Source organism: Apium graveolens, chromosome 8 (genome assembly GCF_009905375.1).
Source record: "Apium graveolens cultivar Ventura chromosome 8, ASM990537v1, whole genome shotgun sequence".
In the NCBI taxonomy this organism is placed as follows: domain Eukaryota; kingdom Viridiplantae; phylum Streptophyta; class Magnoliopsida; order Apiales; family Apiaceae; genus Apium; species Apium graveolens.
The window spans coordinates 204511796-204532114 of record NC_133654.1 but is presented as its reverse complement, the minus strand read 5'-3'; the positions used below and the strand labels follow the sequence as shown (position 1 = coordinate 204532114).

The 20319-nt window shown below is 41.2% G+C and overlaps 1 non-coding gene across 1 annotated transcript; it reads right to left on the bottom strand.

Annotated features, from left to right (window-relative positions):
• Positions 1 to 7487: 7487 nt before the first annotated feature.
• On the bottom strand, positions 7488 to 7594 carry LOC141681718 (small nucleolar RNA R71). Its single transcript, XR_012559143.1, has one exon. It is a non-coding gene; the product is annotated as a small nucleolar RNA R71 (small nucleolar RNA).
• Positions 7595 to 20319: the final 12725 nt, after the last annotated feature.

Here is a 20319-nt window from a genome sequence, read left to right as displayed (position 1 = left end):
TATAAGAGACTTGGTGATCAAGTCTCTGAATTAGAATGGACCATGGGGTCCTAAATAGTAGGAAACTGATTCCTTATCCTTCTAGGTCCCTTAGAGGCTATTCTGCAAGGATTTATGTCCTCATTGGGACTCTTTTCAATAGCTGATTTTTCCCTTATTAATTAATTATGAAATTAATTAATATTCAGGATTTTTGGGCCTTCTTTGTTCCATCAGGCCTGATCTGGTCCATCAGGCCTGATCAATGTGTTAACCTTTTTGGTCTGAATGTCATACATCTTCTTATTGGGCCTAGCAGCCCAAATCATGTATAATTACTGTAATATTTAATTACATAATCAGGATTTATTTATCCCTATCATTTGCCCCCCAACTTTTGGGAAACCGTATAAGATTTCGCAAAAGTTAAGTTCGTTCATTCCCTTTCAGGGTATCGTTTTGCGTAAAGTTTGGAGCGACATACACGCTTACAACGATTTGCCTTGTACGTGGCTTCTGGGTCATTTAAAAACTTGCCCTTTTATTTTCTTACCTTCTCCCTATTTTTAGGAATTTTCTGGTATTTTTTAGGAATTTTCCCTTTTTTCTAGATTTTTTCATATTTTCTGCAATTTTTCACAAATATTCTCAAATTTTCAGCCCTTTTTCGACCAGGACCCTAGTCGAAATTTCGACCTGGATCCTAGTCGAATTTTGGGCCAGCTTTCCAATCCTGGTCGAAGGACTTCGACTAGGATCCACGACCTGGCTTTCGACCAGGATCCTAGTCGAACCTTCGAACTGGATTTTGGTCAAAAACTAGTGTCTTTCTTTGCTTCCTGGTCGTTTGGTTTCGACTAGGATCCACGACATGAGTTTCGACCAGGATCCTAGTCGAACCTTTGACCTAGATCTTAGTCGAGACTTCTGTGCTTATTTGCTTCCTGGTCGTTAGATTTCGACTAGGATTCACGACCTGGGTTTCGACCAGGATCCTAGTCGATTCTTCGACCTGGATTTTAGTCTAGGTTTCTGCACCCCATTCTTGAAAAATGTTGTGCTTGATTCAGGAATTCGACCTCGATCCTGGTCTAGCTTTCGACCTCAATCCAGTTCTATTATACCCGTAATTTTCGGGTGTCTGTTCAAAAGAATTCGAACAGAATTCACGAGCTGAAATTTGACCTCAATCCCGGTCCATTATACCCGTAATTTTCGGGTGTCTGTTCGAAAGAATTCGAGCAGAATTCACGACTTGGAACTCGACCTCAATCCTGGTCTTATTGGGCTTCCTTCTTATCCCATTTGAATTGGGCCTTATCTTTTTTAGGGCTTTGATTTGGGTCTTCTATTTTTCTAAATCCTAATTGGATTTGGGCCTTCTATTTTTCCAAATCCTAATTGGATTTGGGCTTTTTATTTTTCCAAATCCTAATTGGATTTGGGCTTTTCATTGGGCCTCTTATTAATCTGGGTTTAATATATTAAAACACCTTCTTTAGAATTCTTTAGAATTCTCGAGAATTTTTATTTAATTTCTTTGGAATTCCTTGAAATATTCTGAAATGTACCATTTCTGGGCTTTTTTCTTTGGGCCTTTATCCTTACTGGGCTTTTTGTCCCTTCAACTTCACTTTTTCTCCTATATAAAGGAGTGAGTAGAGTCTATTGCTCCTCACTTTCTCATTTCTAAATTCTCCTTCTGTTAAGAATCTCAGAGCAATAACAGTAGGTCGGAGTATCTTAAGCCCCAAAGCCTTCTTTAGGAGCATTACTTCAGGTAAGACTTCTCCCTTTACTTCTTGTACTTGTTTTTGCATAGTTTGCATTTTAAAATTGTCTCCTTATGTGCCCCTTTTTTTTTCAGATGGCTGATAAGAAAATGACCCGTTTGGGCAAGATGAATGTGGCCAGAAAGTCCAATGAGTTTCCCATTCGGTCAAGGTACACTTCCTTGATTGATATGATCAACACCCGAGGGGACGAGTACCCGTCAGATGCGCATCTAGACACGCATGACCATATCAGTGCCTTGCGGGATCCAAAGGAGCTGGACAAGTTGAGCGGTTGTTTTAGAATTAAGGATCCTTTCAAGCTAGTTCTTGCAGGTCCGGCCAACAGGGCCTGTCAGTGGAGGAAAGACGCACTATGCGTCTACAGGGATACTTTAAGGGCAGGTATTAGACTCCCCTTTCACCCATTTATCCCTGTTTTGCTAGCTGATGTGGGCATCAGCCCTTGCCAACTCCCTCCTAACTCTTGGAGGTTGATTATGTGCTATCTGTCGCAATGCGCCAAGCACAATGTCTCTACCTCTGTTGCTATTTTTAGAAAGATTTTCCAGTTCAAGAACAGTCCTGACAAGAATCTAGGGTGGGTTTCTTTAAACCAGCACCCAACGGTTCCCCACATAGTGAACGGGAAGTCCATCCCTGACAACAACTTGGGGTGGAAGAAAGATTTTCTGTTCGTCGTTTGGGAGGGTGGCGATTGGGGCACCCTATTTCGCTCGTCTTTTGGGCAGGCCGTAGATGGGAGCCCAAACGATATAATTTTGTCTGAGGAGGAGACCAAAGCTTTCAACCTCCTTATGCAAGATAATGGGACTTCCCATTCTTGGGATCTTATCTCCGTTCTTATAGAACGCGGCCTTTCTCCCGTCCCTAAGAAGAGTATGTTTCCTTCCTTATTTAGTTGTTTTCGTTCCTTCTATCTTCTACTTTGCTAACTTCTCAACTCACTTATCTTATTTGTTGCAGTGGCTGAGAAAATTGAGTAGGCTACAAAGCCTAAAGACCTGGAAATGACCAGAATGAAGCATGCTGGAAAGGTCTTTAAAGACCCACGCCTTGGGGATCATTTCCCGGAGTTCCTACTCCAGGCAAAGGAACCAGGCGAAGAAGGCCCCAACCAAGTTTTACGTACCAAGTAAAAACCAGGGTCTTACTTCCAACCTGCTTGGGGAATCCGGGGCAAGGATTCAATTGTTGGAAACACAGCGCTTGCCAAGGAATGGTCTATGCATTCTATTTCCCTGGTTGACTATCAAGACTTTGTCCTTCAACAGGACTTGGAGGCTAACGAGCTTTTCGGAGCTCAGGATTTGGCGACGGTACGTCTTTTTCCTTTGCCATTCATAGTTTTTTTTTCCATTTCTTACCTTTGCTGTGTATCTTGTAGGCGAACGCCCATTTTCAAGGGGCGATTCACCAAGCCAAGGCTTGGAAGGTTGGCCTCGAGGATGCGAACAAGAAGCTGGAGGAGGCCAACCAAAGAATAGAGGCCCTTGAAGCCCAACTTGCCTCATCTACTTCTAACTTGGAAACGGCCCGGGCTGAAAATGTTATCATTAAGGCTCAAAAGGATAAAGCCTTTGATGGCAGGATGGACACTCAGGAGTTCAAGGATTTAATGGTGGAGCACGATGCCCTCCTTCATCCAGTCAGCTATAAGGAAGGCTGGGACGCCGCTGTGGAGGCCATTCAGGATGAGTTTCCAGAAGTCCTTGAACAGGCCTCCTACTCTTGCCCTGTACGAGTTCCAGCACTTGGGGGCGTTACAGATAAGCTCGCTAATTTGATCAAGGATGGCCCATCGGGAAGTCAAGGCCAAGGCCAAAAGAGAAAGGAGCTCGAATCCAACTCTGAAGAGGAGGAATCTTCTTCGGAGGAGGAGCCTGAGCCCGTTATAAAGAAGGCCAGGGTAGAAGAGCCTCCAAAGCCAGCGTCTCCTAGACCAGCATCTCCTGCAGCATCCAAAGAGCCCGAAGATAGTTCCGAGGGAACCTCTGCGGAGACTTCCGAGGGGACTTCCGAGGGACCGACTGAAGAGACATCCGAGGAGACTTCGGATAGTGATTCTGAAGAATCCCAGCCTTCCAAGGCCTAAGTTTTTATGTATTTCTTCTTTCTTAGACAATATTGAACTTTGTAGTTGACTTTTATTATTTTCAGTCATATTTTGCCCAAGTATCGTCGTATTTTTTCTTTCGATTTTTCAAACTCAAGTCTATAACTTGGTTTTATCCTTCACAATGCATCAATCTAATAAGCGGAGATTAAGTCGAAGGCTTTATATTATAACTTAGTATTCTCGATTCCTTATATGAAATGGGTTCAACCCTGATAAAATCTAAACATAGCTTCTATATAGAAAAATCCTAAGCAAGCAAAGCTTCAAGGTGCTTTTAAACCTACTTGTCATACTGACAAGAGAGAATCATACTTTAACTGTTCTACACATAGTAAACCTTCAGGTTTTGGGCATGCCAAGTTCTCGGGACTTCAAAACCATCCATAGTCTCCAGCTTGTAGGTTCCTTACCCTGAACGCTCTTGACTTTGTACGGCCCTTCCCAATTTGGGGCAAGTTTCCCTTTCTGTCCTACACCAGAAGCTTCAACTTTCCTCAAGACTAAGTCACCTTGTTTGAAGAACCTTTCTTTAACCCTTAGGTTGTAGTAGAACGAAGCTTTTTTCTGATATTCCACTATCTTCGCATGTGCCTCATCTCGTACTTCGTCAATTAGATCCAGGGCTAACCATTGCCCTTCTTCATTTTCCTTAATATTGAAAGCTTGAATCCTGGGGGAGGAATGTGAGATCTCTACAGGAACAACTGCTTCTGCACCATATGCTAACATGAAGGGAGTTGCTCCAGTCGTGACTCTACAGGTAGTACTATAGGCCCATAGTATGGTGAGTATTTCATCCACCCAGTTATTCCTTGACTTCTCGATCCTGTTCTTTAGTCCATCCAGGATTATTCGATTTGCCACTTCCGCTTGCCCATTGGCTTGCGGGTGAGCCACGGATGTGAATCGCAACTCAATTTCATTTTCCTCACAATATTTCTTGAATTCCTCGTTGTTGAACTGTGTTCCATTGTCAGTGACTAGGATGCAAGGAATTCCATACCGGCACATAATACTTTCCCACAGGAATTGTGCAACCTGCTTAGTTGTGATATTGGCCAAGGGTTTGGCTTCAATCCACTTGGTGAAATAATCAATGGCTACAATCAGAAACTTCCTTTGTACCGTGGCCATGGGGAAGGGCCCTAGTATATCCATTCCCCACATAGCAAAGGTGATGAGCGAGTTAATAGAGGTCAGTATCTCAGGGGGTTGGTTAACAACTGGTGCGTGCTTCTGACAGCGGTCACATTTTTTCACATATTCTTTGGCATCAGCCATCATTTCTGGCCAATAGAAGCCTAAACAGGTTATCTTATGAGCCAAGGCCCTGCCCCCCCAAGTGTTGCCCACATATGCCATCATGTACTTCTTCAAGAGCCAAGCGAGCCTCATCGGGCCTAAGACATCTTAAGTAGGAAACCACGGAAGTTCTTTTGTACATAATTCCATCTATCAAAGAGTATCGTAGTGCTCGAACAACCAATTTTCGTGCCTGATAAGTGGCATTTTATACCACTTAGAACATCTTATAATAACTTGAATTAGTGTCTTGAAATCAAGTATTTTGTGTATTTGATGCGTTTTTCTAGTGTTTGTGCATTTCAGGGTATTAATTACATTTCGGAAGAGATTTCATCAATAATAAGTCTTGGCATGTGTTTAGTATTGCAAGTGGGAAGATAGGAACAGATTGCAGCGAAGAAACGGAGGAAAAATAGATCAGTTTCCAGAAGGGGGCTGAGCGCCCGCTCAGCTCTGCTGAGCGACCGCTCAGGAAGCTGAGCGCCCGCTCAGGAATGCTGAGCGGCCGCGCAGGGTCGTATTTTTGGATTAATTATTTTAGACTCCTATTTATGTTTGGCTTCCAACTTCTGAGTTATCTGGGTTTTATGGACTCCTATATAAGTAGATTTCAGAGACGTTTCACATAGATTGGATTGTAGTATTAATCGAAGAGTGAGGAGATAAGGAAGAAGACCATTTTAGCACACCGCAACGAAGATGAAGCATATTTTCTTGTGATTCTTTATTTCGTTGTAACGTTGGATGCTAGTTTTCTTTACTTTGAACCTAATTACTCTTGTGATGTACTCTGGTTTAATATAAGTAGTTTTAGTTATTATTCTCGTGTGTTGTTAGCGTGTTTTCATATGAACCCATGATGACGATGAGTGCTATCATGGGCTAATCGTGATCATGGGGTTGTAACGGATTTACTATGGAGTTTTTTAGTTAGTTGTTTAATACCTTAGTGTTTGATGATTGTATGATATCTAGTATTGGTTGTGCGTATTCGTCTTATGTGCGTCGCGAACATATAAGATAGGGTGTTAATCTCTTGTGAAGCGACGGTGGATCTTGAGATTTAGAACTTGCCATGCTAGCATAGGTTCATGTAAGAGTATGCATGATTAATGGGTAACTCTAACCCTTTTATTCGCCCTGTGTAATCGAAAGGAATAACTTGTGCTTAAATCATTATGTTGTCAATTTATGTAGACATATAGGGACTCTACATAATTGATGCGTATTCAACTTCTATCTTAATTGTGGATGTTTGGTAGAATGGTATTAGTACAATGAAAGTTGGATTTTATCGGTTTCGTGTTATTTGATTAATATCATCATTGTTGCATGCTAAGGGTAATAACAATGACTATTGAAGGAAGTAGTAATGAAGTTGTGATCTCATGAGTGTTTTAATATTATTAGTTCAAGTGTTAATTAAGTGTTTAATTCTAGTAGTTAATAATTAGTTAATCAATTCTAAGTGTTATTGTCTTAACATTGAGAAGTAATCATACATTGGTGAGTGAGTTTAATTGAACATAATTAGTCTGAGTCTCTGCGGGAACGAACTAGAAAGTATTCTATATTACTTGTGAACGCGTATACTTGCGTGTGTTATTAGCGCGTGTTTTCGCCCTAACAAGTTTTTGGTGCCGCTGCCGGGGACTCGGCGTATTTGTTTAGTTTATGTACTTACCATCATTGGTCATTAGGACTCAGTGATTAAGACGTGTTACTTATTGTTTCCGGTTGTGTTTCAGGTACTTTAGCGAGCGTTTATGCAAACTTGTCCTCGTACTCATAAGAGGACTTTAGATACAGCTGAGGAGACAGACGAAGTTCTTGATATTCCGGAGAAGATAGATTTTGAAGATTCGGATTCAGGAAGTGAGCAGAAAGAACCATTAATCATGGGTGATCGTATTGTTCCGGCAGATCCATCTCTTATGGACTTTTCTCGGCCCAAAATTGATGACATTCAGTCAAGCATTCTTTATCCGGCTATTCAGGCTAACACCTTTGAAATCAAGCCGGGCACTATTCAGATGGTGCAGAATTCTGTTTCTTTCGGAGGTGCTGCGACTGAAGACCCCAACATGCGCATACGGAATTTTGTCGAGATCTGCAGTACTTTCAAATATAATGGTGTGACTGATGAGGCTATTAAGCTGAGGCTTTTCCCATTCTCTCTGAGGTATAAATCTAAGGACTGGTTACATTCTGAACCAGCTGGGTCTATCACTACTTGGCAAGATCTTGCGCAAAAGTTTCTGGTGAAGTTTTATCCAATGGCGAAGACTGCTGCTATGAGGAGTGCTCTTACTCAGTTTGCGCAGCAACTTACAGAATCTATGTGCGAAGCTTGGGAGCGCAACAAGGAGATGTTGAGAAAGTGTCCACATCATGGAATGCCTGATTGGATGGTAATCACTGGTTTCTATAATGGTTTGGGGGGCCAATCTCGGCCCATGCTCGATACAGCAGCTGGAGGCGCCTTGTGGGCCAAAAGCTATACTAAGGCTTATAATCTTATTGAGACTATGGCTGCGAATGAGCATCAAAACCCAACTCAAAGGATGATGCCTGGGAAGGTAGCAGGTATTTTGGAAGTTGATGCAACTACAGCTATTGCAGCGCAGATCCAAGCGCTGTCTATGAAGGTCGATTCTCTAGCCACCTATGGAGTCAATCAGATAGCTATGGTCTGTGAGCTTTATGCAGGTTCTCATGCTACGGATCAGTGTTCTCTTGTTAATGAATCTGTTCAGTATGTAAATAATTATCAGCGACAACATCAGCCTGTGCCAGCTACTTATCATCCTAACAACACAAATCATCCAAATTTCAGCTGGAGTAATAATCAGAATGCTATTCAGCAACCATATCAGCAAGGCGTAAGTAAACAGTTTAATCCAGCTGGATTCCAACAACCACAGCATTATGCTCAAAGGCAATCATATCCTCAACAGGGAGGTACAGCTGCACCCACTAGTGCTGATTTTGAGGAACTTAAGTTGTTGTGCAAAAGTCAGGCGGTTTCTATCAAGACCTTGGAAAATCAAATCGGTCAAATTGCCAATGCAGTGCTCAATCGTCAACCTGACACACTTCCCAGTGACACTGAAGTGCCAGGCAGGAAGGAAGCTAAAGAGAAAGTCAAGGCTATTACCTTAAGGTCTGGAAAAGTTGCTGAGGCTGAAAGAGCAAAAGAAGGAGAAGCTGAAGTTGGTGATGAAGAAGCTAAGCAAAAGGAGAAAGCGGCGGAACCAAGGAAGACTACTGTTGAACACACTCTGCCTGAGGGTAATACAGGGGAGAAACAGCTCTATCCTCCACCACCTTTCCCTAAGAGATTGCAACAACAAAAGCTGGATAAGCAGTTCGATAAGTTTCTGGAGGTATTCAAGAAACTTCACATCAATATACCTTTCGCAGAGGCTCTGGAGCAAATGCCTAGTTATGCGAGATTTATGAAGAATATTCTTTCAAGGAAGGTGAAACTGGATGACCTTGAGACCGTTGCTCTAACGGAAGAATGCAGTGCTGTGCTGTAATAAAAGTTACCTCCAAAGCTTAAAGATCCAGGCAGCTTCACCATTCCTTGCACCATTGGCAAGTTGTCTTTTGACAAGTGCCTTTGTGATTTGGGAGCAGGCATCAATCTGATGCCGTTGTCGATCTTTAAAAAGTTGAATTTGCCTGATCCAAAACCCACCTACATGTCTCTACAATTGGCTGATCGTTCTATTACATACCCACGAGGCATAGTGGAGGATGTGCTAGTAAAGGTGGATAAGCTCTTCTTTCCTGCAGACTTTGTTATTCTGGATTTCGAGGAAGATAAGAAGATTCCCATAATCTTGGGAAGACCTTTCTTGGCTACAGGTCGTACCTTGATAGATGTGCAGAAAGGTGAACTTACTATGCGGCTGCAGGATCAGGATGTGACATTCAATGTATTCAAAGCAATGAAATTCCCTATAGAAGATGAGGAGTGTTTAAAAGTGGATTTGATTGATTCTGCAGTTACTTCAGAACTTGATCATATGCTAATGTCTGATGCATTAGAGAAGGCCTTAGTGGGGGATTTTGACAGTGATGATGAGGATGGCAATGAGCAACTACAATATCTTAATGCTTCTCCCTGGAGGCGAAAGCTAGACATGCCGTTTGAATCTCTTGGTACTTCTGACCTCAAAAATGCTGAATGGAAGCTCAAACCATCTATTGAGGAAACACCTAGATTGGAGAATCCCGAGTCTACTTCACATGATAAGGCATTGATCAACGAATCTTTTCCGGATGAGCAATTGTTCGCAGTTCAGGAGGAAGAGCCATGGTTCGCAGATATTATGAATTATCTTGTCAGCAATATAATGCCTCCTAATTTGACCACAGCTCAAAAGAAGAAGTTTCTGCATGAGGTGAAGTGGTATATGTGGGATGAACTGTATTTGTTTAGACAGGGAGCTGACCAGATCATCAGGAGATGTATCCCATTCTGTGAGATGGAGGGGATATTACGAGACTGCCACTCCACAGTTTATGGTGGACACTATGGTGGTAAGAAGACAACAGCTCGTATTCTGCAAGCAGGTTTTTTCTGTCCTACTTTGGTTAAGGATGCTCATCAGTTCATTTTAAGGTGTGATCATTTCCAAAGAGTGGGGAATCTTACGAGAAAGGATGAGATGCCGTTAAATAAGATGCTTGAAGTCGAGGTCTTTGATGTTTGGGGAATCGATTTCATGGGGCCTTTTGTCTCATCCTGCAATAATCAGTACATCTTGCTGGCAGTCAATTATGTCTCAAAATGGGTAGAAGTCAAAGCTCTACCAAAAAATGATGCAAAGGCAGTGTTGAATTTTCTTTATAAGCATATTTTCACAAGGTTTGGAATGCCACGAGTAATCATAAGTGATGAAGGGTCGTATTTCTGCAACCGTAAGTTTACTTTTATGATGCAGCGATACAATGTGAATCATTGAGTTACTACTGCCTATCATCCGCAAATAAATGGTCAAGCGGAAGTGTCTAACAGAGAGATCAAGCGCATTTTAGAGAAGGTTGTTTGTCCGTCAAGGAAGGATTGGTCTTTAAAGCTCGATGAAGTTGTTTGGGCTTACAGAACATCATATAAGACTCCACTTCGGATGTCCCCGTTTCAACTTGTGTATGGTAAGGGATGTCATTTACCTGCGGAGCTTGAACACAAGGCTTATTGGGCGTTGAAGAAGTTGAACCTGGATCTAGATGCAGCTGGAAAGAAGTGAATGCTTCAGCTTAATGAACTTGATGAATTTTGACTCCAAGCGTACGAGAACAACAAAATGTACAAGGAAAAAGTGAAAAGGTGGCACGACAGGAAGTTATATCCTAAGTTATTCATGTCGGGGCAGCAAGTTCTTTTATTCAACTCTCGTCTCCGACTTTTTCCTGGGAAGTTGAAATCAAGGTGGTCGGGACCTTTTATTGTCAAAATTGTGTTTCCACATGGAGCGGTGGAGATTTTTGAGAATGATCCGGACCAAGCATTCAAGGTTAATGGTCAGCGTTTGAAGCACTACTATGGGGACACGGAAAACCGGGAAGTGGTTAGTGCCGTTTTATTGTCAACTTGAGTAAGGTACGCAACGTCAAGCTAATAATGAAAAATAAGCGCTTCGTGGGAGGCAACCCATGATTTGTTATTACAGGAACCCTTAGAAGTTAGTAACCTATCCAAAACCACAAAAAAATCAGAAAAACAGGGCAAGGAAAAAAAAATCCAGAAGACCCCTGAGCGCCCGCTCAGCTCTGCTGAGCGACCGCTCAGGGGCCGACTGGGAGAAATTTTTTTTAGTCCAATAAAAATCCAAAAAAAAATCTGAAAAATAAAAAAATAAATCACATCCCATTACCCACGACCTATTTCCCCATTATCCCATATTTTTAACCCTCAAACCCCTTCCTAATCAAATTTTACCCTAATCCCTACCCTATATATACATACACCTATTTCATATACTCCCCATACACCTTTAACCCTTAAACTCTCTCCCAAACCCAAAAACACAAATCTTTAACACTTTTACTCAGTTTCGATAGCACCCAAGAGATCCAGGACTATCGATAGCAGCAGCACTGTCCCTACTGCTGATTCTTCAAGGGGTACTGCTGCGAGGCCTCGTTTGAATGATAGGGCTACTGAGGAGGAGTACACTAGGCTTCTGGGGAAGCCAATTTTGAAGGAGAGGGGGTTCTTACCATCGGGGAGGGATGGTGAGTTGTTGCCTATGATTGCTGAGAAGGGTTGGATTGCTTTTTGTGAGTCTCCTGAAGCAGTGCTGATGAGCGTGGTTCGCGAGTTCTATGCGAACACGAAGGCTGAGAAGAATGGGTATTCTGTGGTCCGGGGGATGACGGTTGATTATCACCCTGCGGCGATTCGCCGTGTGATTGGGCAGCGACAGAGGAAGCCCACGGAGGAGAATTGGAACGAGAAGACTGCTGAGGATTTTGACTTGGATTTGATTTGTGCTACTCTCTGTAGGTCGGGCACAGTTTGGACCTTCAAGACTGGGACTAACGAGTATCGTCACTTTCCGGCGATCGCGATGAATAGGTATGCCCGTGCATGGAATACTTTTATTTGTGCTAATATTCTGCCTACTTCGCATGCACATGAGGTCACAGTTGAGAGAGCACAATTGTTATGGGGAATTTTGAATGAAGAGTACTATGTGGACCTTGGCGAGTTCATCTACCAAGGAATTCTGAAGTTTTTGAGGGGAGCTAAGCACATGAACATCCCTTATGCATCCACGGTTACAAAGTTTTGCCGAGCAGTGGGAGTTCAGTGGCCGTCTCATGAGCAGCTGCAGTTGCCGGCCGCTCCTATTGATTCCAGGACTCTGCATACGATGCAGGAGTGGACCAGTGGTGAGCCCGAGGAGCATGGGCTGGGTTATCGTCTTCCAGGAGGGCGTCCAGCACGAGGTGCTACCATGGCGAGGCCAAGGCGAGATGAGGCTGGTTCTTCTAGAGCTGGGATGGCTGATGCCCAGTATAGGAGGCTGTCGAGGAGGATGGATGCTATGTACGAGACACAAAGCAGGTTTGCTCAGGAGCTCACCCTTGCACTTGGGACTACTTTTCGAGGCCTTGGAGCTGACATCCAGTGGCCAATTTTTGGTGAGGACTCTGCATATCCGCCTCCTGATACACCACCCTCTGAGGGTGATGATGATGATGATCTCTCCGAGTAGGTATACCCTGTGTTCCTTTCTACTACCTTCACTGGGGACAGTGAAGATTTTAAGTTTGGGGGTGGTAGTTAAGGAATATTTTGTGTGTGTGTCATATAGTTGCATATTCATGATAGTTTAGTTCATATAGTTGCATTTTTGTTGCCATATAGTTTTTTATTTATAGCTTAATTTATCATATCATGTAGCTCATGCATATACCATGATCCCTTTTGCGCTGATTTACCAATTGATTTGTGATATTGATGTGAGTGTAGTGATAGCGTTAAAGTGATGTTGAGTCGTGTAGGTTGATATGCATAAAACACTTGTAATTTCACTAAGTCTTAGAGAATGCTTAAGGACTAGATTGTTGTTATGGTTCGATGGTTTTCAAGGTTAATCTATTGATTATGCTTAGAATTTTATAATAGGTTCTTAGTGATAAAAGGCATGAAAAGAAAAATGGAGTGAAAAATGGAATTCATTGCTAATTGTGGCTAGGCGTCAAATGGCTAGTAGTCGGCTCGGATTTTTATGTGAGTAGTCTAGGGTTGAGCAAAATGGAGCGAAACGCACTTGCTCAGAAATTTTGAAAAAATAATAAAAAAATAAAAATAAAGAGTTAATGCATAATGGATCACGAGTGGGCTCTTTCGTATTTGAGTTATTAAGTTCTTAGGGGACTTTGTGCCTAGTGACCTAAGGCTTTTATAGTCTGGGATCCGCTAACCTAACGCTCGCTACATGGATGCCATTGTATAAGTCTTTTATGGACCTCACTCATTGCACGGTCAAATAAGCACTTGTGTTATAAATAAAAGCATGATTCCGTAATAAGCTCCATAATCTTGAAGTGTTATAAGTCACTTTGTGCCTAGAATTTTTATTCTTTGTATAATCATGCGATTGCCTTGAGGATAGCTGAGTTATGATTATTGATCTAGTTTCGAAGAATATCTGTTAAGCATCTGCACACACCACGTTTCTGGTTGTATGTTAGTTTGCATGATTTGATTAATCTTTATTCGCCTAATTGCATTTGTTGAGATGTCGTAATTTGGTTGGTTTGGTCGTAGTAAGGGGGATCGCTGCATTTCATATAGATTGCATTCATGCGTGTTTTTGTTTTGTTTTTGAGTCTGTGACACTTGAGGACAAGCATCGATTTAAGTTTGGGGGTGTGATAAGTGGTATTTTATACCACTTAGAACATCTTATAATAGCTAAATTGGTGTCTTGAAATCAAGTATTTTGTGTATTTGATGCGTTTTTCTAGTGTTTGTGCATTTCAGGGTATTAATTACATTTCGGAAGAGATTTCATCAATAATAAGCCTTGGCATGTGTTTAGTATTGCAAGTGGGAAGATAGGAGCAGATTGCAGCGAAGAAACGGAGGAAAAACAGATCAGTTTCCAGAAGGGGGCTGAGCGCCCGCTCAGCTCTGCTGAGCGACCGCTCAGGAAGCTGAGCGCCCGCTCTGGAATGCTGAGCGGCCGCACAGGGTCGTATTTTCAGATTAATTATTTTAGACTTCTATTTCTATTTGGCTTCCAACTTCTGAGTTATCTAAGTTTTATGGGACTCCTATATAAGTAGATTTCAGAGATGTTTCACAAAGGTTGGATCGTAGTATTAATCGAAGAGCAAAGAGATAAGGAAGAAGACCGTTTTAGCACACCGCAACGAAGAGGAAGCATATTTTCTTGTGATTCTTTATTTCGTTGTAACATTGGATGCTAGTTTTCTTTACTTTGAACCTAATTACTCTTGTGACGTACTCTGGTTTAATATAAGTAGTTTTAGTTATTATTCTCGTGTATTGTTAGCATGTTTTCATATGAATCCATGATGACAATGAGTGCTATCATGGGCTAATCGTGATCATAGGGTTATAACGGATTTACTATGGAGTTCTTTAGTTAGTTGTTTAATACCTTAGTGTGTGATGATTGTATGATATCTAGTATTGGTTGTGCGTATTCGTTTTATGTGCGTCGCGAACATATAAGATAGGGTGTTAATCTCTTGTGAAGCAATGGTGGATCTTGAGATTTAGAACTTGCCATGCTAGCATAGGTTCATGTAAGAGTATGCATGATTAATGGGTAACTCTAACCGTTTTATTAGCCCCGTGTAATCAAAAGGAATAACTTGTGCTTAAATCATTATGTTGTCAATTTCTGTAGACATATAGGTACTCAACATAATTGATGCCTATTCAACTTCTATCTTAATTGTGGATGTTTGGTAGAATGGTATTAGTACAATGAAAGTTGGCTTTTATCAGTTTCGTGTTATTCGATTAATATCATCACTGTTGCATGCTAAGGGTAATAACAATGACTATTTAAGGAAGTAGTAATGAAGTTGTGATCTCATGAGTGTTTTAATATTGTTAGTTCAAGTGTTAATTAAGTGTTTAATTCTAGTAGTTAATTGTAGTTAATAATTAGTTAATCAATTCTAAGTGTTATTGTCTTAACATTGAGAAGTAATCATACATTGGTGAGTGAGTTTAATTGAACATAATTAGTCTGAGTCTCTGTGGGAACGAACTAGAAAGTATTCTATATTACTTGCAAACGCGTATACTTTCGTGTGTTATTAGCGCGTGTTTTCGCCCTAACAGTGCCTCAGTAGCATCGTTTGGTAACCAACCGGTTTGAATGTGAGCCTTAATGGGATCAATCCATGATGTCCCCAGGCCTATAGGAGCCACTAGCTTAACATCAATGCTCCGTGTTTTCAAAACGCGATAGTATACACTTCCAGAACTTTCTTCCATCTCCGATGAAGCAAACTTTGACAACGCATCTGCCTTAGCATTTTCCTCCCTTGGAATGTGCTCAACATGGCATTCATCAAACTGGGTCTTCACGGCCCTTACTAGGCAGACATACTTAGCCATCGTTTCATCCCTTGCCTCAAACTTTCCCTTCACCTGGGATATGACCAACTTCGAGTCTCCACAGACTTTTAAGTTCTTGACTCTAAGTGTCCCTGCTAAGCCAAGACCAGCTATCAGAGCTTCATATTCTGCCTCATTGTTTGTGGTTGGGAAGTATAACTTCATGGCATACTCAATTAAGAACCCATCAGGGCTTTGTAAAACCAAACCTGCTCCACTTGAATTCGTTTTTGATGCTCCATCAAAATAGAGAACCCAGTATTCTTTTTCCTTATTAACCTTCTCTTTATCCCCCTTATCAACTTCCTTGTCTTGAGGTATGTTATCTTCCTGCCCCCCGACTTCTTGGTTGGGTATGGTACATTCCACCACGAAGTCAGCTAATGCCTGGGCTTTTATTGCCGTTCGTGGCTTATACTTGATGTCGAACTCTCCCAGTTCTATTGCCCACTTGATCAATCTCCCACTAGCCTCGGGACTATGAATGATATTTCTCAGGGGCTGATTCGTTAGCACCTCAATTTGATGAGCCTGAAAGTAAGGTCGTAACTTTCTTGAAGCTATTACCAAGGCTAGAGCAAATTTCTCAATAGTTGAATAATTCAACTCAGCACCATGCAGAATTTTGCTGACATAGTATACGGGTTTCTGGATTTTCAGTTCCTCCTTAACCAATACAGCGCTCAAAGCACTCTCTGAAACATCTAAGTACAAGAATAAAACTTCATTCAAAGCTGGCTTGGCCAACAACGGGGCATGTACCATATATTTCTTTAATTCCTCGAATGCCTTCTGGTTTTCCTCATTCCATAAAAAGTCCTTGATGTTCTTTAGTGACTTGAAGAATGACAAGCATTTGTCTCCTGACTTGGAGATGAGTCGTCCCAGCGCAGCAACCCTTCCTGTGAGCTGCTGAACATCCTTGGCAGTTTTTGGTGGTTCCATGTCCAGGATTGCCTTTATTTTATCGGGGTTAGCCTCGATCCCTCTCTTGGAGACCATCAATCCCAAAAATTTTCCAGACCCTACTCCGAAAGCACACTTTGTAGGATTTAACATCATCTTGTGGTACCTCAGGACCTCAAAAGCTTCCCTCAAATGGGTTATATGATCAGTCTTTACTAGACTCTTGACTAACATGTCATCGACATAAACTTCCATAGTCTTGCCAATAAGATTCTTAATAATTTTATTTACCAACCTTTGATTGGTGGCTCCTGCATTCTTAAGACCAAATGCCATAACTAGATAACAATAAACACCAAATTCAGTGATGAATGATACCTTTGGAATGTCATCCTTATGCATCTTGATCTGATTATATCCACTGAATCCATCCATGAAGCTCGGCATTTCATGTCCAGCTGTGGCATCTATTAAAGTATCGATCCTTGGTAACGGGAAACAGTCCTTGGGACAAGCATCATTTAGATCAGTAAAATCCACACACATCCTCCATTTTCCATTGGCCTTCTTCACCATTACAGGGTTTGCTAACCACTCTGGAAATTGAATCTCCTTAATGAAACCAGCCTCCAAGAGCTTCTCCACTTCCTGTTTTATAGCCTCTTGCCTTTCTGGAGCAAAACTTATTTTCTTTTGTTTCACTGTCTTCCGATTTGGGTCCACATTCAGCTTGTGAGTAATCAGTTCCGGGTCTATGCATGGCATATCAGCTGCTGACCATGCAAATACGTCACTATTTTTTTGTAAATATTTTATCAACTTCCCTCTAAGGGGCTCCTCGAGCGTTGCTCTAATAAAAGTCACCTTCTCAGGATCTTCGGGGGCTAAAGGAATTGAAACCAAGTCTTCTGCTGGCTTTCCTCTTTTCTCATCATTCTCTCGGATATCCAGATCTTCAATAGGAAGAACTTGCACCCCAACTCCATCTGCCCTCAAAGAGGCCACATAACAGCTTCTAGCCATTTTCTGGTCTCCTCTCTCCTCTCTGATCCCATCCCGGGTAGGAAACTTCATAACTGAATGGTAGGAAGAAGGGACTGCCTTGAAAGCGTGTATCCCTGTTCTTCCCATGATAGTGTTGTAAGTCGAACTAGCCTTCACCACCACAAAGTCCAACATCTGGGTTGCTTTCCTTGGCTCATGTCCTATGGTTGTTGGCAACTTGATTATCCCTTCTACGGGGCACTTCACTCCCGCAAACCCATATATTGGCATGTCGGTTGGGGTCAATTGGGAGTCGTTATATCCCATCCTCAAAAAGGTGTCATGGAGCAAGATATCCACTGAAGCACCATTATCCACAAGGACCCTTCTCACTGGGCTGCTCCCTATTATCGGGGTTATAACCAACGGGTCGTCATGGGGAAATTTCACACCCTCCAGATCAGAATCATCAAAAGACATTGTTACTCCTGTCCTGGCCCTCTTCGGGGCTTCCCCAATAATATGCATAACTTCTCGGGCATACTCTTTCCTGGAGTTCTTGGATAACCCAGCAGCAGTTGGTCCACCAAAGATTATATTTATCACAGGCCCTCGGGGTCGTGGTCCTCCGAAGATTGTATTTATAACCGGTCCTCTAGGCTGGGGATTCCGCCCCTGATCGTCTTGGTCCCTCCTATGATCTTCTAAGTTCTTTCTTCCATTATTATTCCTATCTCCTCCATCTCCAGTGTATTTGTTCAATCTTCCTTTTTGAATGAGGAACTCAATTTCATCTTTCAGTTGTCTACACTCATCGGTGTCATGACCAACATCTTTGTGAAATCTGCAATACTTGCTCTTATCTAGCTTGGCAGGATCAGCCTTCAAGGGCTTAGGTCAACGAATATCTCGATCTTTCTCGATCTCCATCAAGATCTGGCTTCTAGGAGCATTCAGCTTAGCGTATTCAGTGAACTTCTGCCCATGTCCTCCCTTCTTGGGGGCTGAATCAGGGTTTTGCTCGGTTCTAGGATACTTGTCCTTAGCGATATACTCCAGATCAGTTTTCCGCTTCTTGCCTCCAGTGGGCTTATTACTCACTACGGTCTTCCTCATGCTCTCTTCCACCTTGATGTACTTCCCTGCCCTATCCTAGAGCTGCAACATGCTTTCAGTGGGCGTTTGGCTAAGGACATGTAACACCCCTAAATCCGGGGTCAGGGATCCGGGTTGTCACGAGTTCCATTTCCCTTAATAACACCCAATCTTAATAAATAATCAACTACTCTGTACTGTGACCCCACAATAAACACACACACCACAAGTTATAGTCTCAGAGATGAACACTAAAAAATAACACAAGTCCTTATATTCCACAATTATAAACCGTTACACCTTAAAAAGGTTCTGAATAAATTTACATATTCCTTGCCATTATTACAATTCATATTATACATAAGTCTGGTTCATCAATAGTTGAAAACCTAGCCTATTGGTAGCTCCTACCTCAGCTACGGCGGCATCAACGCTTCCAGAAGACTGCGGAACGTTTTCTAACCGCTTGCGAATCGGGAGCTTGGTCCTGTTCATCTTTTCTATCTGTTGTTGTGTGATGAAAGAAGAAAGCAAGGGTGAGCAGCAAGCCCACCAAAATAATATGTATAATGATTAACAATATATGAGCTTTCTCATAGTACTCATGAAAGTCTTGGTCAAAAGAAATGAACCAAGTTTGATATCTTAATGCGATGAAGTCGTAAAATATTCAGTATATATACATATATACTTTTCAAAATCTTGGAAGTCCTCTTCCATGCATAATATACACAGAGTTCCAGTTTATAACTGTATAAAAATATCGTTACAAGGTGATCTCATATATCTACCCTTGTCTCAACGTTTTTCTGAAAATCTTTGATATGCATAAGATAATCATTAACTAGATATAAGTTGAAAATATGAAGTTACAAGATACCCCAATATACTTATATCTTTTCAAAATATTACTTGAACTACCACCGTTCAAGTTATAATCAGTTCAAAAGTTCATCACATAGATGAGAGTACAAGACAAGATTTGAATAGATTCAATCTTTGAATATCATTATAAATAATGAAGTTACAAGATACTTCATTAAATCCCGATATATATATACACCTATATATATATACATTTCATAGACTCCTTGAAAACCTCTGTTATGAAAATTATAAACAGAGTTGCAATATCCAATGAATTTGGAAAGGAGAAAACCTTGGCATAAACCTGATATCTTGCTGATCAGGCAAAGATACCAATAAGTAACTTTTTCTACTAGTAGATGGACGAATTCCCCACTGGTCATCACCCTGGTTGCAATAGGACCTTATGCTGGACTGCCACTCAGCCACTTACGCATTTGATGGACTCCCACTGAGCCACTTACACTATCATGGACGCCCACTGAGCCCATGTTGCTTATGCCGACTCGATAGATGGACTTACTTCCCGAACGTTGGGTAAGTAATCAATTCATTTACCAAAACAGCAACCTCGTTGCGAATATAAAATACACCACAGAGCCGGATCCCTCAGATTTTGAGCGAGTATTTAAATCCCCTTTAAAAGGAAGATCTTAAATATAAAAATGAGTTTTGGGATCCGCTCTAACTTTTAAAAATCATTTTGAAGACTCGAATACACTTTAAAGAGTGTTTGGAGTAATGCTGATTTAATGAAGTAAATCAGTCCTAATATATTTAGAAAATATCTGAATATTATTATTTAAATAATATTCCCATAAAGAATAATCTTTATACAAATAATTGAAGTAGAAGTTGTAAGACTTATACTTGAAATGAGTATTAAATAACCAAAGATATACTTATACGAAAGTACTATCTTTATTTGAATAATCAAAGATAAGTTTGATTATCGACACCTTATTCTTTAATAAAATAAAGAATATATTTCAACAAATAATCGGAGTCATAGATCCTCAAATGAATATTCAAATAATATTCATTAAATAATATAAACTGAGTCATAAGCCCTCGAATGAATATTCAAATAATATTCAATAAATAATATAAAGGAGTCATAAGCCATCGAATGAATATTCAAATAA